Genomic DNA, 22,692 nt, shown 5'->3' with positions numbered 1-22,692 from the left:
GAATGGGCACCGCCTGATCCTTTTGTGCTTCATAAACGTGGGTTTCCAACGTGCATGAGATGGCCCTCAAACCTTGTTACAACGATGCACTTTACTCGTCTGATGTGGGGGGAAAAAGAATGGGCACTACCTAAAACTGTTTACAGCTAGAATCTGGGTTTTATTTTTCATAGATGGAGAATGCCTAGTGGTTTCTAAAGGCCTCCACTGGGTGGAGAAAGACTTGCCCACCTGTCTGGAGTGTTAAAAGGAGAAATCATTGTTAACTGTGATTCTGTTAATGGATTCCTGCCTTGTAACCTCCCGAAGGGTAGGGACCCCTCTCAGGGCCTTGTAAACTGGTGTCAGCACCGCTGCAGGGGCTGCTGCACATCAGGCTGATGGCAGCTAGGCCCTAGGAAGGAGCCAGGGGCCATGGTGGGGGCTCTGCTTTCCCACAGGGCTGGCACAGAGGAGGCCTAGACATATGTTGCTGAAAGAGTGTCCTAATACTAGAGTGGCATGCCTCGTGTCTACAAAACCCTTATACGTCACCTCTGCTGTCCTTGACCGATGGCAGGGGAACTCCCATTAGAATGATGATGAATCCCCTGCAGAGGGGAGGCTGGCAGGGACAAATTCCCTAAAAGAGGGACCGAGCGTCAGCTCCAATTGCATCTTAAAAGCAAAAGTGAAGTAATGCACAGATGGAAATTTAAAAAGAAAACAAGCAGTATGACTCAAGTGGTGTTTTTCACAGTCAGAACTTGAATATCAGTAGATTTCGTCATTTGTCTATTCCTTTTGTACCAGAGGCATATTGTTAAATTGGTTAATGGAAAGGAAAAATGTTGAACAGATAATGTTATTCTTTATGAGACGTACCATCTGTGTATTGAGCTCTGAATGTCCCTGGATATGGAAGAGAGGAAATGTGATGGAATTTCAAGTTTGCCTTCTTTGCTGTCTTTATCTTGGGTAGAGTATGACAAACATAATCACATTTATCTCCTGGAGCATAAAGAGTTTTAATCACCCTATTAACCAGGATGACATTTTTCACAGACTTAAAAAGGAATAGAACAGACATTATCTCCCTATAAGCAATCCATTTCATGGAGGCTGAGCACTAGAAATGCTTTAAAGGATGGATAACGCAGGCCATTTCCATTTCCTGTCTAAGCCAACATTAAGGAGGCTTTCGGTAAGGCTGCTGCTTCCACTGGGTGAGTGTTAAGCTTTACACTTAGAGTCTCAGCACCCAAAAGAGCTATTAGAGAAAGCACGGGCAGGGAGGAGTGGCTTCCGAGACCCCAGGATTCATTCAAGGGAAAACATGTATCCTGGTAAGTTGCTGCTGCCCTGTGAAAAGGAGTCCATGGGCTGCTGTTATATTCAGAGTCAAGAAAGTGTGGGTTCAGGACAACCTGAGAGTGGAAAGTGGGGGACGGGAGCTGCTTCCGAAGACGCCCGGCAGCCCATCACCAGGAGGACCATGGCCCAAGGGCATGGAAGCATGTGGCTGCTGAGAGGGTCATGGGCCATCTCCACCACCACCCTCGCGTCAGGGCATGGGCACAGGCTGGCGTTAAAAAGGGCACTTTGCCTGCTTAGTCAAAAGGTGGCATCGAATCATCTGGGCTGTCACATGTTTTGTTTAGTTTCATGGATAGTATGGGACCAAACTTGCAAATTAATCATTGCAATCTAAGGGGAAAATAGAAGAAATTAAGGTGGGGGTGGGGGGACGGGGAGCCCATGGGGACAAAAGTAATTAAAATCCATTGAATTTAGCTATTTCACTTGGGGCAACATTTAATCTCCAAGATTAAATCTTGGTTTATGGGGAACGTTGTATATTTTCATCTCATTTTTATGTATCATCTTTAAGACAAATTGTTAAGTACAAATGAAAATCAGGTAACATACAAAGGCATTTCATCAAATAGTTAAATTTCCTATGAAAGTTAGTAAAATACATATTTTTATAATACCGTGTTCAAGTGAAGTGTTTTTCCTTTCTGCCAAGAGTCATTAAATGATATAGCAAGTATTTGGGTCTCTCTTGGTGTTATCAGGATTAATTGCCCAAGGCTGCGATTTTGTGAGCATAGAAGAGGAAAGCAAGCATCTCTCACAAGCAGTGACATGAATCTGTAATAATGAGTGAGGCTGTTAGCAAATTTTGTCTGATGGCAGATAACTCAGTTTTGGAGAAAATTAGAATCACAGCTACCAAGAAGCACATAGCGTTTCAACTTTCCCACCCAAGTATTAGTGAAGTGATTTAGGACCTTGATTTATATTTCTTAGATAAGCTGGCTCGAGGCCTTTGTTTCATTACTGTTTGATGAGGCATGATCCCTTACTTTAAAAAAAAAAATAGGTGAATGTATTAAATGTACTTAAAGACATAAGGATAAAGCTCATTCTTAATGGACTCTCCTAAGAAGCTAAGTCAGGCAAACTGAGAAAGCTTGGCATGTTCATAACACCTATTACCTGCTCATCTGAAAACACTCAAAAACCGTACCCTCATGCTGCCTCTGACACCCCAGGCTTAGAGTGGCCTTCCAGGTTTGCAGCCTAATAGGTGACCCTCCACAGGACACCTCCAGGCGACGTCCACATTGCCGGCCCTGGGCGAGTCTCCGGCGCTCCCGCGTGCATGCCCTGCCTTCAGAGGACAAGTTGGCAAAACTGAGTTTCTAAAAGAAAGCTTGATTTTGGCGGTCTGTACAGAGTTGTGCCAAACTGCAGTTTGCTCCTTTGCTCTGCCAAGCTGGGTGATGGGAATGTGTTTATTTTATTGCTGCTGGCTGTCTTCTCCGACTGACCCTGTTGTAGGGGCTGAATCCCCCACCGTGTTTCCTACTCTGGAGCAGAGGCCACGTGGCAGACCTCTCCATCCAGAGCCTTTGGGGAGTGTTACCAGGGGGTGGACCGTCCCTGCAGTCACCGTCTCCCTGTGTCCTTCCATCTCCCATCAGGCCATGGTGGCCACAGCTACTCAGATCCTTCTTGCAGTCAGGACAGAGGTTCCGCAGCTAAGACAACTCTAGTGAGTAAATCTCATAAAAACTAAAATAAGACCCCTTGTCAGAAGATAAGGATTGAGGAAACCTCTGCACTCAGCTTGCTCGTGAGCCACCTCTGGTTCTGTTTTCAAAGACTTATGACAAATGGGTGTAAAGTATCTGTGGAATCAGCACATGACCAAGTCTCTCAACTCCCTATTTCACAGGGATGCTTGGATGCAGCATGTGATGCAGTGAGTGACAGGGAGGCTTGGCTCTGCAGTGGAGAATGCCTGCGGGAGGGCCGGGTTCAAGTTTATCGGGAGTGGGAGGGAAAACCGCACTTCCACCTGCCAGGGTGTGGCTCTGCAGCAAACCAGCCCGCATCCCAGGTTCTCCTGTCTTTCCAAGTGTCTCCCACATACAGATATCTTCCCTGGGAACTGTGAAAATGTAAGGGCTCAGAGTTGGGGTGGAATCCATATTCTTCAATGAGCATGGTTAGCTTTCACTTCTCAATATTCTAAATGTTACTGAAGGAGCCGGGGTGAAGGGCTGGGTTGGAAAACGCAGACTCAGGTGAGACCCTAGAGAAACATCCACAGCCCTGACGGGAAGAGGGCGTTCACCTTGGACTGTTTCTTCGGGTTCAGGACTAAGCCCATCATAGCCCTTAGCAGACTCAAGAAAGAAGATAGGCAGGGAGGGAGGGAGGAGAGGGAGGACAGAAGGGAGGGAAGGGAGGAGGAGGGGAAGGAAGGGAAAGGGGAGGGAGGAGCTCCTCCCTGGGAAGAGGACCCAAGCGTCCACTTGGCTGTGTGTGAGACCAGGTCCTGGGAGACTGGCATTTGCCTTCTCTGTGCTGGCCACATTGGCCTTTCCCACCAAAACTCAAGGAAAATTACATCAAAATGAAAATGAGGAAAAAGTCATTTCAGCGGGGGGTGGGGTTGGGGGTGTCCTGGGCTTTTACAGCCAGAGGCTGCAAGGTTAGGCGTTTCTAACTGCCAGCCCTGTGAACGGATAGTTCAAAAATGAAAAGCCACCTGGTAAGATCCCACTGCACTCACCAGCTCTGACCTACTGAGCAGGAAGAAAGAAATACACAGACCTGCAGGATGATCCCTACAGACAGATGGTACTCAGTGGCCCTGCATCCGACCGAGGAGGAGGTGGCGGTCTTGCTGCACGGGACGGGCCAGTGCCCTGCTCAGGCACTGGAGGCATGATGGAGGGCATTGTCCCTAAAAGCAAAGGACCTCAAAAAAAAAAAAAAATCCCTGCACTTCTCCCTTCATTTTAGAAACCTCGCTGTCTTCCTACTTGTAGTATCAGCAACACCACCTAGAAGTCAGGCTTTGTCCTCATCTCCGGGGGTGGAGAGTTTTATTTTGTAGCCAGAGAACCTAAGTTGAAGTTTTACAGAGAGTGCCTAGGATCAGGCAGGGCACACAGAACTATCTTGGGCCAGGGTCGCCTGGTCACATTCATCAAAGAAACTAGACAGAAAGCAACCCACCGTCCGCTTCCCAGTGAACCTAATATGCCGTAGAAAGTCCAGTAATTCCACCTAATCTACCCAATTTGTGCCTTTGCTATGAGCTTCAGCATTATATCTTTTTCACAAGACGCTAAGTCATTTTGAGTGGAGTGCCATCACACGTTAATTACCTAGCCTGACAAACCCCAGGGCAGCTGCTTTTCCTGGGCTGTGTCTGCCAGGAGGCAGCGGGAGTTATTAGAAAAGTTCGGGCTGCCAGGTTAATATCATCCCTTCCATTATCAATATGTAATGTCCTATTCCGTGCCTGGGCTTTAAGTACCAAAATTAAAAACCGCTCTCTCAAATACATGACAGGCTGAGAATCTTATGACTATTCTCTGTGGCTCCAAACTTCTAAATCAGTGCTCATAGTAACTGCCCTGTGGCCAAAGAGCTATGCCATCTCAAGGCTTAAGGCTGGGAACTCAGTGCCACGCTGTTCAGTGGTGATATCCAGCATTGGCTAGTGACAAGCAGGCCAAAGGGAGGCAGAAGCCTTCTCGAAGACTGTGGCATCCCCAATAAGGACAAGGAGCTAAGTTGCAGTACTCAGGAAGTATGCAACTCTGCTGCCTCAGGAAAACTTTCTTTGGTTTTTAATTTTAATTTTTATTTATTTTATTTATTTTTTTGAGACAGAGTCTTGCTCTGTCACCCAGGCTGGAGTTCAGTGGCGCGATCTCGGCTCACTGCAACCTCTGTCTCCCGGGTTCAAGCAATTCTCCTGTCACAGCCTCCGGAGTAGCTGGGACTACAGGCGCACGCCACCATGCCCGGCAAATTTTTGTATTTTTAGTAGAGATGGGGTTTCACCATATTGGTCAGCCCGGTCTCGATCTCCTGACCTCAGGTGATCCACCCGCCTCTGCCTCCCAAAGTGTTGGGATTACAGGCGTGGATTCCCAGGAAACCTTTCTAAAGCCATTTGGTAGCTTCCTGTGCATGCAGCAAAATCCAAGTTTCCTCCAATCAGGGAGCAGCATGGCTGGGGCGCTGGCTTCCCCGAGCTGCAGCTCCCTCCTCTCATTTCTCTTTATTTGACCCTTGGTTGCCAGAAAAAGTTATCACACCTCCTTCTGGGCCTCAGCCTTCGGACTCACCTAGACTTTATCTTCTTCTCTGACAGTTCCTTCTCCTGCTGCACAGAACACCTGGAAAAGCAAGACGTGAATTTGATTCCATTCATCAGAAAAGGAGCATTCGTGGTCCACTGGCTACAAGCTGTGGCATCTCCCCAGCCTCTTAGCGGGAAGAAGGGCAGGGCAGGGGCTCACAGCCCTTGGGTTTTTGATGACTTCTCATATTTCTCTGGGTGTCCTGCACCCCCACTTCCAGAACTTTCTTCAAATATCCTTCAGGGGTCCCCTGGGTGGGTCCTATCTCAGAACCAGCCCCAGCTGTCCCGAGAGGAGAGGATAAGGCAGATGAACAGATCCTGGCAGGTTCAGTTAGCCTCAGCCTGTTTCCTTCCTTTCTCAGAACAAGGACATGTTGACCACTGACACGGCAACATGTGTGCAATTAAATGTTTTTACCTGTTCTGCTGTGCCGACAATCTGCCTTTTTTCCCTTCAGATAAGTTGTTGATTTTTTCCCAGCAGGCAGCCTGCTCTCCGGAGCCCCGTGCTCTGGGCCCCGGGGAAGGCCTGTGAGTTCTGCCCAGTGCCCTTTGCTCAGCTAGGGGTGTCCTTCCTGGACCTGGAGCAGTCACTTCCCAAACCTCGTCCATTTCCCACTAGTTATTAACAGTCTATTCAGCACTGCTCTATGTCAGAAACATTGTCTCTGCAGCTAACACTGCTTTATGACAAACCTGCCATTGTAAACATTTGAAACACTCTTTACAATTACGAGCACCTGTGTAACGGGCAGTGTGACCTGAAAGCGGTCCCCAGGGCCACTGGTGGGTGAAGGCGAGATCTGTGTCCCTTCACTCCAGCTCCTCTGCCACCTGGCCCCAGCGCTCAGGCCTCCTCCAGCCTCCCAACCACGATGGTTAATTCTAGGTGACTGGATGAAGCAGTACCCAGGAACCTGATGAGGCATTATTTTGGGGTGTGTCTGTAAGGGTGTCTCCAGAGGACACTGGCACGTGAGTCTGAGTGGAGTAAGTGGGGAAGATCTGCTCTTAATGTGAGTGATACTATCCAATCAACTGGGGGCCCAGAGAGAGCAAAAACAGAGGAAAGGCGAGTTGGTGTCTCTCCCTCTTGGAGCTGGGGTGCTCTTCTTCTCTTGTCCTTGGACATCAGAACTCCAGGCGCTCCAGCCTTTGGACTTCAGGACTTACACCCGTGGCCCCTGGGTTCTCAGGCCTTCAGACTTGGACTGAGCCTCACCACCAGCATCCCAGGGTCTGCAGCTTGGAGACAGCCAGTGGTGGGACTTCTCAGCCTCCACAAATGTGTGAGCCAATTCTCCCAACAAATCCCTTCTCATCTAGCTATCTAGATAGGTGTAGACAGACAGATACTATTGGTTCTGTCTCTCTCAAGAACCCTAATATGCAGCCTTAATCTCCAGCCGGGGCCCCTCCACCCATGGGCACACCACAGACAACCAGGATGGTTTGGGACAAATGACTCCATGAGGGCCTTTTGTCTTCATCTCTGAAACAGGTGCCTGCACTCCCGTGGCACCACATTGTAGGGAGGGTTAAATGAGGGTTCACGCAGCACCCTGCTCCTGAAAGCCCCCAAGCTAGATTGCTGGCCCACTGGATTTGATGTTAGTCAGTTAGAATAACACCCCAAATGCACCTCCCACAGCACACTATTTACACCATCAGGGCGGGTGCACCCCCCACAGCACACTATTCACACCATCAGGGCGGGTGCACCTCCCACAGCACACTATTCACACCATCAGGGCGGGTGCACCCCCCACAGCACACTATTCACACCATCAGGGCGGGTGCACCCCCCACAGCACACTATTCACACCATCAGGGCGGGTGCACCCCCCACAGCACACTATTCACACCATCAGGGCGGGTGCACCCCCCACAGCACACTATTCACACCATCAGGGCGGGTGCACCCCCCACAGCACACTATTCACACCATCAGGGCGGGTGCACCCCCCACAGCACACTATTCACACCATCAGGGCGGGTGCACCCCCCACAGCACACTATTCACACCATCAGGGCGGGCGCACCCCCCACAGCACACTATTCACACCATCAGGGCGGGCGCACCCCCCACAGCACACTATTCACACCATCAGGGCGGGCGCACCCCCCACAGCACACTATTCACACCATCAGGGCGGGCGCACCTCCCACAGCACACTATTCACACCATCAGGGCGGGCGCACCTCCCACAGCACACTATTCACACCATCAGGGCGGGCGCACCCCCCACAGCACACTATTCACACCATCAGGGCGGGCGCACCTCCCACAGCACACTATTCACACCATCAGGGCGGGCGCACCCCCCACAGCACACTATTCACACCATCAGGGCGGGCGCACCCCCCACAGCACACTATTCACACCATCAGGGCGGGCGCACCTCCCACAGCACACTATTCACACCATCAGGGCGGGCGCACCCCCCACAGCACACTATTCACACCATCAGGGCGGGTGCACCCCCCACAGCACACTATTCACACAATCAGGGCGGGTGCACCTCCCACAGCACACTATTCACACCATCAGGGCGGGTGCACCTCCCACAGCACACTATTCACACCATCAGGGCGGGTGCACCTCCCACAGCACACTATTCACACCATCAGGGCGGGTGCACCTCCCACAGCACACTATTTACACCATCAGGGCAGGTTCCTCCAATGCTTGGGCCTCCAGACCTTGCCCACCCTTCGCCTGACACCCAACTTTAGCCTGAATCAGAATCACCTGGGGAGATGGTTAAAACACAGGTTCCTGGCCCCACCCCCAGAGCTTCTGATTTCTTTGGTCTGGGTTGGGGCCGGAGAATCTGCGTTTCTCTCAAGTTCCCCGAGGCTGCTGTTGCCGGAGAACCACTGCCCTGTGGTGTGGTTCTGATGATGGCACTTTCAACATAATGTGTCACAGGAGTCCGTCTTTGCTAATCACTCACTTGCTAGCACAGACAACCTTGTGAGGCCTCTGTAGATAGCGGCAGTAACACTGGTCCCAATTCTCACAAATCCAAAGTGACTGCATTCACTGGACTGAGAAATGCATCAGTGGGTGTCACCCTCCATGGCTGCCTCCCTCTCCTGTCACCTCTGGACTCCCTCTCCTGCAGCTGCAGGAGCCGTACTTTCACCCAGGCAGCCCTACCCTTGTGAGCACCCGAGGAGTGGGCAGAAGCACAGGCACATGACAACACGAGACCCTGGACCCCTTCAGGAGCCATGCGGAAAGACGTGGGGAGCACTTAGGAAGGCCCCCCAAGGTGCGGTCCACAGGTTGTTTATGATATAATTGGAGAGGCAGACAAGGTCACGCTGAGTTAACTGACCAAGACCTTGGTGTGGCCGATGACCCCAGAAAGGGAGAGGACAGTGCAGATGAGAGTCAGAGGGAATGACCTGGAAGAGGCCAAAGAGGAAGGGGCTTTGGGAGATGGGCTGAGATGGTATGAGGCAGACAGGAGCAGGAAAAGCCCAGAGGAGCAGGAGAAGCTCAGAGGAGCAGGAGAAGCTCAGAGCAGCAGAAGAAGCTGGCACCAAGAGGAAGACTTGTTGGTGGCACAGTGAGCCTGAGACCACGGTGCAGTGGGTGGTGGGATAGGCAAGACGGAGAGAAGGAGATGAGTCAGAAAGGCAGGTTAAAGGCTGGGTGTTGTGGCTCATACCTGTAATCCCAGAACTTTGGGAGGCCAAGGCGGGCGAATCACCTGAGGTCAGGAGTTTGAGACCAGCCTGGCCAACATGAAGAAACCTCATCTCTACTAAAAATACAAAAACATTAGCTGGGCGGGGTGGCGTGTGCCTGCAGTCCCAGCTACTCAGGAGACTGAGGCAAGAGAATCGCTTGAACCTGGGAGGTAGAGGTTGCGGTGAGCTGAGATCACACCACTCCAGCCTGGGCGACAGAACAAGACTCCATCTCAAAAAAAAAAAAAAAAAAAAAGGTAGGTTAAGGCCCATGGTTAAGGCCCGTTCATAAAAGCATAAAAGGCCTTTACTGGCCGACTAAAAGGTTTGCACTTTGCCTATAGCAAAAATAATATAAAGTTAATAAAGTTTTCTGAGCTTGTGACATATAAAACTGGTATTTTCTTTCAATCATTCATTCATTCAAGCACAATTATCAAGTGCCTGGCCAGCACTAGGTGGGGACACGACAACAATTAGACGTTCCCTCCTTTAAGAACTCCCGGTAATCTGAGGGGGCAGAGGAAGGCCACTGCGACTGGAGAATGGACAGGAAGAGTAGAGGCCCTGGCAGTCCCTGGGGAGTGCCACCTTGGACGGCCAGCAGGAGGCGGCTGGGCCTGAGCCAGGAGGACCAGAGCTGTTGGCTGCGGGTCCCCAGCGGCTGCGGACAGGAAAGGTGTGTACTGTGGACTGCACAGCTCATAGATCCCATCAACTCTAATTTTGCTCTTCTCTTTTTTCTTTTTCTTTTTTTTTTTTTTTTTTTTGAGACGGAGTCTTGCTCTGTTGCTCAGGCTGGAGGGTAGTGGTGCAATCTCAGCACACTGCAACCTCCACCTCCCAGGTTCAAGCAATTCTCCTGCCTCAGCCTCCGGAGTAGCTGAGATTACAGGTCCACCACCACACCTGGCTAATTTTTTTTTTTTTTTTTTTTTTTTTTGCATTTTTAGTAGAGACAAGGTTTCACCATGTTGGTCAGGCTGGTCTCAAACTCCTGACCTCAAATGATCTTCCCGCCTCGGCCTCCCAAAGTTCGGGAATTACAGGTGTGAGCCACTACACCCGGCCACTTTTCTCTTTTTAAAAGAAAAGAAATGAGAGTGAATGGCAGAGCTGTACCTGAGCAGAGCCCCGCACTGTCTGTCCAGGGGCAGATGTTGGTTTGGATGTCGGGGTGGCTGTGGGTGCAGCACCCACACTGGGCCTGTTCCTGGTCGAGTGCAGGAGGGTGAGAGCTGGGCCACACGCGCTGGAGAAGCTGGGAGGCAGCTCGGGTTCCAGGGAAGGGGCACCAGGTCTCACAGCACCTCCAGGCCTCCACAGTGACCTCTGGCCGCTGAGCACAGGGAGGTGCCAGCCAAGGGTCTGATCCTGTACTTGGGGGTCCTGCGGGAGGGAGAATTAGATAAGACCCACTTAGAGAGGAACAGTCACTGATCCTAATATTGATAATAACAACAGCACCTATGTAGCATTTACTATATATCAGGCACTGCTCTAAGGACCTTACATATATTAACTCATTTAATCCTCACACTCTCCGTGAGGTGGACACTATTATATCCTCATCGTACAAAGGAGGAAACTGAGGCCTCCATTTGCACTATTTATTCATAGTGTATCCTGGGGTCACATGGCTGGAATGAAAATCAGGTGAATTTTTTGCCCAAGATCACACATCTAATAAATGTCACAGCTCGGATTCAGACTCACATCTGGCCTATAAAGCCCCCACACCCCGTTGGCCCAGGCAGCAGACTAGAAGGGAAAGACGACTGTAGCCTGAAATTGAGCATTTGCTGGGCCCGGGGCAAGAGCGAATGCAGGCCCAGGTCCCGGCCACCTTCGTAAAAGTTATGCGCAACAGTCACCCACCAAGCTCACAACCTGGGGAGTAAAATGCGCTCCGTCTCCTTCCCTGACAGACAGCTTCATGGCAGCCTGGACCGCCAGGTTCACATTTGGAATTCTCAGACTCCTCAGAGGCCCACCAGGACACAATGCGGGGAGAGCGGCCGTCCCGGGCTCCGCCCTTTCTCCTCCCTCCGCCGCGGCTCCACCCAGCACCGCAAGGCTGCGCTGGTTTTGCTGTTGTTTGTTGTTGTTGTTTTAGTCTCTGCCTTCATTGATTCTTTTTTTTTCCTCTTTCAAATATTTTTTATTGAAATAACAATAAAATAAAAAAAGAACAGTGATCACTTTAACCAAACTTTTACTTTACAAATATAAAAATATAACCAAAACTTGTTTCTTTTATACATTTTCCATAAACGTAATACCAGAAAAGTTCTCAAAGCCAAACTACAAATGATGCTTGTATACTGTGATGTGAACACAATAACCAAAAGTTTAAATTTCTAAATACATGACCTTTCCCTCAACAGAACAGCATAATCGATATATCTTCCCAACTTATCTCTATTTTTACGATATGATCTTTTTCATTCTTTCATTTGGACAACAAACATTTATTAAGGATCTATAGGCATCAGGCTCTGTGGTAAATCCCAGAGAATCAAAGATACATCAGATATAGTCCTTGCCCTCCACAGAACCATACTCTAAGACGAGAGAAGATACCAGAGAAAAAAAAAAAAGAAAAAGAAAACAGAAAAAAAACTATAGTAGAGTAGAAAGTCATGAGAATTTTAGGGGAGGGTTGGATAAAGGGACAAGAGAGCAGAGAAGAAAGAGAAATCGCTTCTCCCTTCCTTCCTTCCTTCCTTCCTTCCTTCCGTCCTTCCTTCCTTCCTTTCCTTGCCCTCCCTCCCTCTTTCTTTCTTTTCTTTCTTCTCTTTTCTTGTTTCCTTCCTTCCTTCCTTCCCCCACTCTCTCTCTGTGGCTTTCTTTTCTTTTCTTTCTTTCTTTTTTCTTTTTCTTCCTTCCTTTCTTTTCTTTCTTTCTTTTCTTTTCTTTCTTTCTTATTTCTTTCTTCTTCCTTCATTCCTTCCTCTCTTTCTCTTTCTTTCTCTCTCTTTTCTTTCTCCTTCCTTCCTTCCTTCCCTCCTTCCCTCCCTTCCTTCCTTCCTCCCTTCCTCCCTTCCCTCCTTTCTTCTTTTCTTTCTTTCTTTCTTTTTTTTTTTCTCACTCTGTTGTGCAGGCTGGAGTGCAGTGGTGTGATCACACCTCATAGAAGCCTCCAGTTCCTGGCCTCAAGCGATCCTTCTGCCTTGGCCTTCCAAAGCACTAGGATTACAGACATGAGCCATTGCACCCAGCCCAATCTGGTCCTTAAATGTCAAGCTCTAAACCCACAGGACCTGAATAAATGCAGGCAAGAAGCCGTTTTAGAAGGGAAAAATGGGCCATTGGGGTGGCTCACACCTGCAATCCCAGCACTTTGGGAGGCTGCAGTGGGTGGATCACCTGAGGTTAGGAGTTCAAGACCAGCCTGGCCAACATGGTGAAACCTCATCTTTACAAAAAATACAAAAATCAGCCAGCCTTGGTGGCAGGCACCTGTAATCCCAGCTACTCGGGAGGCTGAGGCAGGAGAATCGCTTGAACCTGGGAGGCGGAGGTTACAATGAACCAAAATTGTGCCACTGCATTCCAGTCTGGGCAACAAGAGCAAGAATCTGTCTCAAAAAAAAAAAAAAGGAAGAAGGGAAAAGCGCTAATCTGCTTCAGCCTCCCTAGCCTAGAGGAAGACTGTGTGTTTTCAGGGTGGTGTTGCTTTTTCACAATCTCTCAAATAGCATTATAAATATAAATGGCAGAATTGCACGGTGAATCAGAAATAACAATGATTATAGTAACAAGCGTGTGGACAACCCAGCCTGCAGTCCAAATTCCCCTGCACCCCACTGGCTGCCCCTGGCCCTCCTCAGGCCCAGAGGCATGAACACGTGCAGGGCTAGCCACTGGAGAGGATGGACCCAGGGCAAAGGCCAAGCCTCAGGAGTCTCGGGGCTGACTGAGTAGGAAATGACAGGCCCTGGCCTTGTGGATAATTCACCTCAGGGTGAGGCAGCTGTAGGGGTAGGCACTCTGCAGCGAGGGCTGGGCTGGGCCCCTTGCCTGGGGCCTGGCACGGCGGGTGTCCCATTCCAAAGCCTAGGCTTGCCACATGCAGAAGGGCTGGACCCTCTCCATCACCTGACTCAAAGGCCCTTATAGGGGTCACCCAATGAACACGGTACTGGAGACCCGCTGATACCCCTTGGAGACTAATACACGGGTTATGATTTTCTTTTCTTTATTCAGATACTGAAGTGCCTGCCAGCCTCCACATTTGCATCTTTGCTTTGGCCATCAGAAAGCTTGGAACTAAATTTAATCTCGCGTCATAATAATCTTACCACCTTTTTGACTCCCTCCTTCTTCGGCATGAGTTTTCAATTTTCTTTTCCCATTTTAGCAATCTTATTGTGCGTGTATCTTTTATTGGAAGCTGCCTCCAATCCTTTTTAGAAGCTGACAGGGTATAAATTGTAAATAAAAATAAATACTGCTGAAATCTTCCCATGGTAGCTTTCTTATTTCTGGAGGTATCTGAAATCCTGACTTGGCTTTTGTGAAAAATTCAACACAAAACATCCCGTGCACCAACTCAGTTTTAAGTTTCTGCTTCTGTAAAAGATCCTGGGTTGCTATAACCCTGAGCTCTGAAATGAAAACTTTTCAATGGCAAATGGTAAATGTTTCGTTTCTAAAGTGTAGTTTGTAAAATGTTTACCTCAAGTGGTGGCTGTTTGTGACACCCCACTTTCATCTTAAGCATTGTTTAAAATTTGGGCATTATGCTTAGCTAGCTGGGACTAGCTTGACTGGGAGGCTGGGAAATGTGGAGTCACTTCTAGCTGGAGGAAAACAGTTGGAGTATTTATGCGCTCGAATGGAGATTCCATGTCATTCCTTATTGTCTGCCATGAGTGGGACCAGAGGAGAGAAGGGCTTCCCTGCTGCTTGGAGTGCAGGAGAGGGAAATGGAGGCTCTTCTATTGTGGGTTTAACTCTAAAGAGAGTTCTGGTTCTGGCTGAACGGAGATCCCTGGGCTACAAAGGAAGTTTCTTATCTCAGGAGGGGGAAAAGACACCATGAGAGAGAGCCCAGTGCATGCCTTTATTTCAGTCCTTTATTTTTTGAAATCTTACTCTGTGAGATTAGTTTGTCATTTAAGGCTATTGGTATGTAGCAATTGTAATAGAGAACTCTACATTGTTCAAAAGAAGCAGTACACACACACACACACACACACACACACACTCCCCTCTCCGTGCAGCCCCCGCACCCCCTCTTTCTCAACTCTCCCACAGCCAGCCTGGCCCTGCTCCTGGCCTGCGAGACCCCTGGGTCTCTTCCCCACCCCCATCCTTTCTGGACACTTTCGGCCTTATTCTTCCAGCAGCGATCTTGCTTATTTACCAGGGTCGTGTCTCCTTAGAAGGTCACATCCCCTGGTCCTGCCAGAGCGTGGCACCTGTGGCCAAGGGGCACCCTCCCCAAGCTCACCTCCTCAAGACAGGCCCAGACTCTCCACATCTTCTGAGCCACATGAGCAAAGCACCTGCCACTTATAGAGGCACCGAGTCCTAACTGCAGGTCATATTTTCAGAGAACAGCCCTATTGATGAGTCTAGGAAACTAAACTTTAAAAGTGACGGCAAAAGTCATAGTTCCAGAAAGGTTGGCATGTGGCATTATTCCACTGCAGACAGTGACATCCAACCCACTTAGGTAGACAGATGCACCTTTTCGTGTGCGGCCATCATGGGGCACTGGGATTTTAAACCTTTATAATCTACTTTCCCCATTTTCCCTCAGTGAACATGGCTCGCTCTTCTAACTAAAGAAAGTGAAGGAGGGATATTTGTGGCATGGTTGTTTTTTGAGAATAAAATAATCGTTGCCTACAATACATGGGTTGATCTAAAACCCCAAGCAGTCCCCAGGCCCCCTCCCTCCCTGGGGAATGGAAGTGCTTGGAATCCTCCTTGCTGGGACTCAGGGCTGGGCTCTTGCCTTCTAGGGCCACTCCGGTGAGGTGAGATCATGACAACTTTCAAGGTTCTCTCTGCCTTGGGAGTGAAGCCCTGTGGACTTTGCACGCCCACCTGGAACAGGCCTGCTGTATGTGGAACTGTGTCCCCACAAAAGGTGTGTTAAAGTCCAAACCCCTGGTGTTGAAGATTTCAGTGTTGAAGCCTTCTTTGAAAATCAGGCCTTTCCATTTTCATCAAGTTAAAATGAAGCTATGTATATATACACACACACTTTATTTATTTTTATTTATTTATTTTGAGAGGGGGACGCCGTCTCACTCTATCACCCAGGCTGGAGTACAGTGGCGCGATCTCAGCTTACTGCAATCTCCGCCTCCTAGGTTCAAGCGATTCTCCTGTCTCAGCCTCCTGAGTAGCTGGGATTACAGGCACCCGCCACCAGCCTAATTTTTCGTATTTTTAGTAGAGATGGGGTTTCATCATGTTGGCTAGGCTAGTCACAAACTCCTGACCTCAGGTGATCCGCCTGCCTTGGACTCCCAAAGTGCCGGGATTACAGGAGTTTTGTTTTGTTTTGTTTTGTTTTGTTTTGTTTTGTTTTGTTTTAAACGGAGTCTCACTTGGTCGCTCAGGCAGGAGTGCAGTGGCGCGATCTCGGCTCACTGCAACCTCCGCCTCCCAGGTTCAAGCGATTCTCCTGTATCAGCCTCCTGAGTAGCTGGGATTACAAGCGCCCGCCACCACGCCTGGCTAATTTTTGCATTTTGGGTAGAGATGGGGTTTCACCATGTTGGCCAGGCTGGTCTCGAACTCCTGACCTCAGGTGATTCACCCTCCTTGGCCTCCCAAAGTGTTGGGATTGCAGGCGTGAGCCACAGCGCCCGTCCAAAATGAAGCTATATTTGATGAGAGTGGGCTCTACTCCAAGACCACTGTTGTCCTTGTAAAAGGAGAAAAGACAGACACAGGGACACAGGGCCATGTGGCCACAGAGGCAGAGACTGGAGTGACGGGAGACAAGCCCCGAACTCTGAGGACCCTGCAGCCCCAGAGGCCAAGAGAAAGGCATGGAACAGATTCTCTCCCCCAGCCTTCGGGGATCTTGACTCTGGACTTCCCGCCTCCAGAACCGCGTCTGTTGCTTGAAGCCTCCGGGTCTTCGCGGTGCAGAGAAGCGCCAGGCCTCCAGAGCCTCGCCTCCCGCCGCCCGCGCCCGGCCCCGGGTCCTCCCTCGGAAGCCGCCTGTCTGTCTGCCGCCGAGTCCCACCGGGCTTCGGCCGGCACTGCCCGTTTACCCTCTGTCCCTCCCATCCCTCCCGGCTCCTGGAGGAGCTGGGTCCGCGTCTAGCTCCTCGGCCCTCCCCGCGCGCTCGGCACCGCGCACGGCCCACGCTGGACAGATGTCCCCCGCCCTCTCCCCGGACGCCCCCAAGGCCCCTGCCTTCCAGGCCGAGCCTCCGCTGCCGCCGCTTCCCCGCGCTCTGCAGTCCCCGCGGCGCTCCCGGGGCCGCCGCTCGGCCGTGGTGCTCGCTTCGCCCAGCAGAGGGCGGCCGAGGCGCGGGCCTAGGCGGGGCTGTCGCCGCCTGTGCGGGGCGGGCGGAGCGGGGCGCGGGCGACCTGACAGCGAGGCCCGGCGGCGCGTCCCCACAGCGGCCTCCCGCCCCGTCCGGGACCGGGGCTGCGGGGATGACCCCTAGCTGGAGGCCTTGGCTGCCTTTTGCTCTTTTGTTTTCTGTCTGGTCCCCTGGAACCGGGGCCACTGGAGGCTCCCGGAAACGCGCAGGCGACATCTCCCCGACCGTCCTCATCAGAAGCCCACGGAGCCCGTCCCGCCCACGCGTCCTGAAGGCGTGGCTGCGGGTCCCGTGGTCCCCAGGTCCCGCGTCTGGCCGCGCCCACCTGGCATCTCCCTGGACTCCCCCAGGCGCAGAGACTGAGCCTCCTCCCGGCTGCAGCGTCGGTCCCCGGGCGTGGCCGCCGTTCCCCTCCTGGGGTCGCCCCTGTCCCCCGCGCGTGCTCCCAGGAGACTTCAGTCCTCAGCGCCCGCAGCTGCACCCTCTCGGAGCCCCTCATTTACCCACCTGTATCCCGCTCCCGACCCCGGAACTCTCAGCACCCAGGGGCCGCCCTCTGCATGGTGGGTGCCAAAACCCAAAAACCAGAAGTGGGCTTTTCCTAGTGCCTTTTTGAGATCTAAGTGGTGTTTCTGGCGGTTTGGGTTTTAAGGTGCCATTTTCTGTCTACTTTCTTTACTTTCTCGAATGACTTTTTCTTGTTATAAGTAACTACATGTTCAAGGTCAAAAAATGAGAGAACATAAGCAAAAAAGGCACCTGAAATCCCAGCTTCCATCAATAACTATAGGAATATTTTGGTGTCTGCTGCCACATTTTCCCCTCTGCGTGTGGGTGTGTGTACGGTGATACGTTATTTTTCCAAAACAGGGATCCCTCCCATCCACCTCTGCAATCTGCTTTTCCACAGAGCAAGGCAGTGAGAACATCTCTCTGTGAACCACAGTGAAGACGCACCCAGCAGGGTATAGGAGCTGGGCCCGCTGGGAGGGCGAGTGTGGGCGGGGCATAGCCGGCAAACCCAGCCCACCCGAGGCCTGGCCAGGGGAGGGCCCTCCCTGTGAGCCTCCTGGGGGCCCATGGGCCCTGTTACCTACGTCGCCTTGGTTGGTGAGGTCTCATCCCTGGCTGCAGCTACCGGGCTTTAGGGTGTCCTTTTAAAGAGCACCTCGAAGAAGAAAATCCCATCCTTTCCTCTAGTCCCCGCAGAGTCCATCTGCAGTGGAAACAACTCTGCCCTTTGTAGAGTGGCTTTTTCTTGTGTGGATTTAAATACAAGGAATACAAAACAAATTAATATTGACCCCAAGGAGCCCCATTCCTCCCTCCGCCTCCGGACAACTAGGGTGCCTCCAGATCAGCAGTTCTCAATGAGAGGCTGGGGGCAGGGGGTTGGTGGGTGGAGTTTTGCCTCTCTTCCCCCAGGGGACGTCTCTGGTATTGCCTAGAGACGTTTCCCCACTAAGAGGGTGCTACTGGCACCTCGTGGGTAGAGGCCAGGATGCTGCTAAGCATTCTGCAATGCACAGCACAGGTCCCCACGAAAAAAGAATTCACTGCTAAAAATGTCGGTAGTGCCCAGATTGAGAAATCCTGTCCAGATGTTTCTCGACACTCTTCCAGGGGTCCAGGAGCCCAGGAGCCCCGAAGCCTAGGTCTGCCTACAGCACCGTCCAAGGGGTAATGGCCCTGACCGATCACTCCCAGGCCACGTCCATTAGCCCAGGACCTGAAACGACTGGCGACCAAGAAGGGCAAGAGGTTGCAACTGCAGTCTGTGGAAATGAGAGGCCCTGGGCAACGGGGCGTCAGGGGAGGAGATGAATTCAGTAGCTGAGGCTCTGTTTCGTTTTGTTTCACTGTGCATGGATTCAGGCTGTTTCCTAAGGCTCTGGGGGAGAGATGTGCCTCATTTATGAGTCTTTTCTTTCAAAACAATTCAAGATGTCCCAACATTTCAACCCTCTGACTGCAGAACTCCACATTGCTAGAGCTCAAAGGAACCTTTGACATTTTCCACTCCAACTGTCTCGTTTTCCAGATGGGAGCCAGACCAAGGTTTATGCACAGCTTCAGTGCCTCAGTTTCTTCCTCAGTAAAATCACAAATAATGACATCTCTCTTTGGCCAGCCCCCCCGCCCCCGACCTCCATGCCTCGGGCAGTCTCACACACATTATCTCTGATACATCTACCCTGGGAAGGAAGTTGCCCCTCCTATTTCCCAGGTGACAGTGCTGGGCACTCAGACTGCGGGGAACTGACCTATGACCACACAGCGAGCAGGTGGAGGAGGGGAACGCCAGCCCTGGGTTTCTCTCACCCTAACAGCGGACCAGGCCACGGGTTCTCAAGCTTGGCTGCCCGTCGGAGTCATCTGGGGAGTTTTAAAAATCCTGATGCCTGTCACACCCCCTATCACTGTCATGGATATGTGATGGAGGCCAGGGAAGACTCAGCTTCAAGAAATGGTGAGATCTTTGAATATCTTCTTGGTACCAGCCCATATTTTTTGAATTGAGAACCATTAGGATTAGCTCCAAATGAGTTTTCTTTCCATCTGAATATTGAGACCTGTGTTTTCTGGCTGCTCTTTCCTCCCTGGATGTTTGCAAAGTTGAAAAATCAGCTAAAAATATACGCAGGGGCCACACAAGGCAGGAAGAGTGAGCCCAAACATCCCGGCTCTGTGCGGGTGGCCAGGGCCAGCTGCTTCCCCAGGCTAGAGGGCGTAAGGCACCACATCTCCCAGGGATATTTGCATTTTCAGCAGAAACTCTGGAACATGGAAAGGTCTTCAGATGAACAGCATATCAGAAGGCAGCATTTCAGGCACCAAGAGGCCAAGGGAGGTGACTGGGTCTGCCGGGGGCTGCTACCTCACCTGCCTACCCTTGTGCAGTCTCTCCACAGCCCCTCTGCAAGTCTATCTGCTCATCTGTCTCTAAACTGCCTCAAACCTGAGACAAAGCATACAGAACCCTCTAAGCAGGGTAGCTTCTCTTGAGTTGGATGTACCGTCTGCATTTTAGTCTCACTTTTGGTAATAAGAGCGCTTTGAGCCTTGCAGAGCAATTGGGCAGCTGGCAAGCTCTGACTGTTGTTGGCATTTTGTGTCATCGCGGAGAGGCTAAGTGAGTGCTAGTGGGTGACAAGGGCCAGGCTTCTGACTCAGGGTCCCCACTTCCCACCGCTCCACTGACCCCCTTAGCTGCTGGCCTCTTTCTTGGGGCCTTGGTCATGTCTGAAAACAGGTGCTGGCTGCACCAACATTTTGCAATGCTGCTGACCGGGTCACCAGGGACACTGTATTCACGCCCCTCATGGCACCTCCTGCCTTCAGCAGGGATCCTCCCCACCCACCGCTGGGCCTTGACATCACTGCTTGCTGCTTCTCAGCTCATCCATGGCTCCACCTCCACATTACAGCTGCTTCTGAATGGTTCCATCTCTGTCCTAGCATCGGAAAGGTTTCTTTGACCTTAAAACTTCTATTTTCTATATGTCTCCAAAATTTATATCTCCGGGCCAATCATATTATAACATTACTTTTCTCAGCTGGTTAAATGGTTTTAACACGTCTTTAGCTCTCATTTTATTTAATTTTTATTTCTCCACATTCTCCAAGCTCTACTCTGACAGAAACTTTTACATAAAAAAGGTTTGATCCATTCTGCAAGTGTTTCTGTGTGTGTGTGCGAATGTGAGTATGTGCCTCACCTACTGTAATGATTCTCAAGTGTGGCCCCAGAGCCGTCACCTGGGAACCTATTAGAAACCCAAATGAGTAAGCCCAAAGCCAGACCTGCTGAATCAGAAACTCTAGGTGGAGTCCTGGAATCTGTGTTTTAACAAGCCCTCTGGGTGATTCTCTTGCATGATGAAGTTTGAGACCCACTTATCTACTGTTGTTTTATAGGATCTACTCCTCACCAAGGATAGAGGGAAGTTGAGCCTCTGTTAAGATAGAAACATGTAAATAATAGCATTCTCGACACCATTGCAGGAGGTCAGCAAACTTTTTTTCCTGCAAATTTCTTCATTCACTATTTAACTTACAAAATGTGTATGTGTGCATGTGTGTGTGTGTGTGTACACATGATGATGGCTAGCGATGGAGGTGGAAGTGGTGGTGTTAGTGTTGTTGGTAGTAGGAGTAATAATATTGGTGATGGCGGTGGTAGTAATGGTGTTGTTGATGGTGATGATGGTAGTGGTGGTGGTGGTGGTGATGATGGTGTTTGTGGTGGTAATAGTGTTGGTGTTGTGGTGGTGGTAGTGATAGTGGTGATGGTGGTGGTGGTGACAGTGATAGTGCTAGTGTTGGTGGTAGTGGTGGTGGTTGTGCTGGCAATGGTGGTGGTAGCAATGGTGCTGGTGCTGGTGTTGGTGGTGATGATGTTGCTGGTGATGGCGATTATGGTAGTGATGGCTTGGGCAGTGATGGTGATCGTGGTCATGATGGTGGTGGTGATGGTGGTGGTAGGGATGGTGGTGGTGGTAATGGTGTTGGTGATGGTATTGTGGTGGTGGTGTTGGTATTGGTGGTGGTGTTGGTATTGGTGGTGATGGTTTAGTGTTGGTGTTGGTGAGGGTGGTGGTGGTGGTAATGGTGTTGGTGTCATTGGTGGTGGTAATGGTGTTGGTGTTGTTGGTGGTGTTATGGTGATGGTGGTAGTGGTGGTGATGCTGTTGGTAGTATTGATATTGGTGGTGGTGGTGATGCTGTTGGTGGTATTGGTGGTGTTGGTGTTGGTAGTATTGATATTGATGGTGGTGGTGGTGATGCTGTTGGTGGTATTGGTGGTGTTGGTGTTGGTAGTATTGATATTGATGGTGGTGGTGGTGGTGATGCTGTTGGTGGTAGTGGTGGTGATGCTGTTGGTAGTATTGATATTGGTGGTGGTGGTGATGCTGTTGGTGGTATTGGTGGTGTTGGTGTTGGTAGTATTGATATTGATGGTGGTGGTGGTGGTGATGCTGTTGGTGGTATTGGTAGTGTTGGTGTTGGTAGTATTGATATTGATGGTGGTGGTGCTGGTGATGCTGTTGGTGGTATTGGTGGTGTTGGTGTTGGTAGTATTGATATTGATGGTGGTGGTGGTGATGCTGTTGGTGGTATTGGTGGTGTTGGTGTTGGTAGTATTGATATTGATGGTGTTGGTGGGAGTATAGGTGGTGATGGTGTTGGTGGTAGTGATGGTGTTGGTATTGATGGTAGTAGTTATGGGTGTTGATGGTGGTGGTGGTGGTGGTAATGGTGCAGAGATGGTGTTGGTGGTAGTAATGGTGTTAGTGTTGGTAGTAGTGTTGGTGGTGGTGGTGATGGTGTTTTAGTGCTGGTGTTGATAGCAGTGATAGCAGTGGTGGGGATGGTGGTGGGGGATGGTGTTGGTGTTATTGGTGGAGATGGTGATTATGATGGCAATGGTGGGGATAATGGTGATAGTGTTGTTGTTGGTGGTGGTGATGGTGTTGGTATTGGTGGTGGTGGTGATAATGGTGTGGTGATGGTTTTGGTTGGTGGTAGTGGTAGTGTTGGTATTGATGTTGGTAGAGATGGTGGTGGTAGTGGTGATGGTGGTGATGGTGATAGTGTTGGCAGTTTTGGTGTTGGTGATGATGGTGATGGTGGGGATGGTGGTGGTGGGGATGGTGGTGATAGTGGTGATGTTGGTGTTGGTGATGGTGTTGGTATTGGTGGTGGTGGTGGTCATGGTGTTGTGATGGTTTGGTGGTGGTGACAGTGATGGTGATGGCGGCAGCGGTGGTGGTGGTGGTGGTGGTAGTGTTGCTATTGATGTTGGCAGTG

At 50.6% G+C, this 22,692-nt stretch overlaps 1 pseudogene; it reads left to right on the top strand.

Annotated features, from left to right (window-relative positions):
- The first annotated feature begins 16 nt into the window (after positions 1 to 16).
- On the top strand, positions 17 to 105 carry LOC112440294 (small nucleolar RNA U13; annotated as a pseudogene).
- The last annotated feature ends 22,587 nt before the right edge of the window (positions 106 to 22,692 follow it).

The sequence above is a fragment of the Pan paniscus genome, chromosome 5 (genome assembly GCF_029289425.2).
Source record: "Pan paniscus chromosome 5, NHGRI_mPanPan1-v2.0_pri, whole genome shotgun sequence".
Lineage (NCBI taxonomy): Eukaryota > Metazoa > Chordata > Mammalia > Primates > Hominidae > Pan > Pan paniscus.
This window is presented reverse-complemented; position numbering and strand designations above follow the sequence as displayed.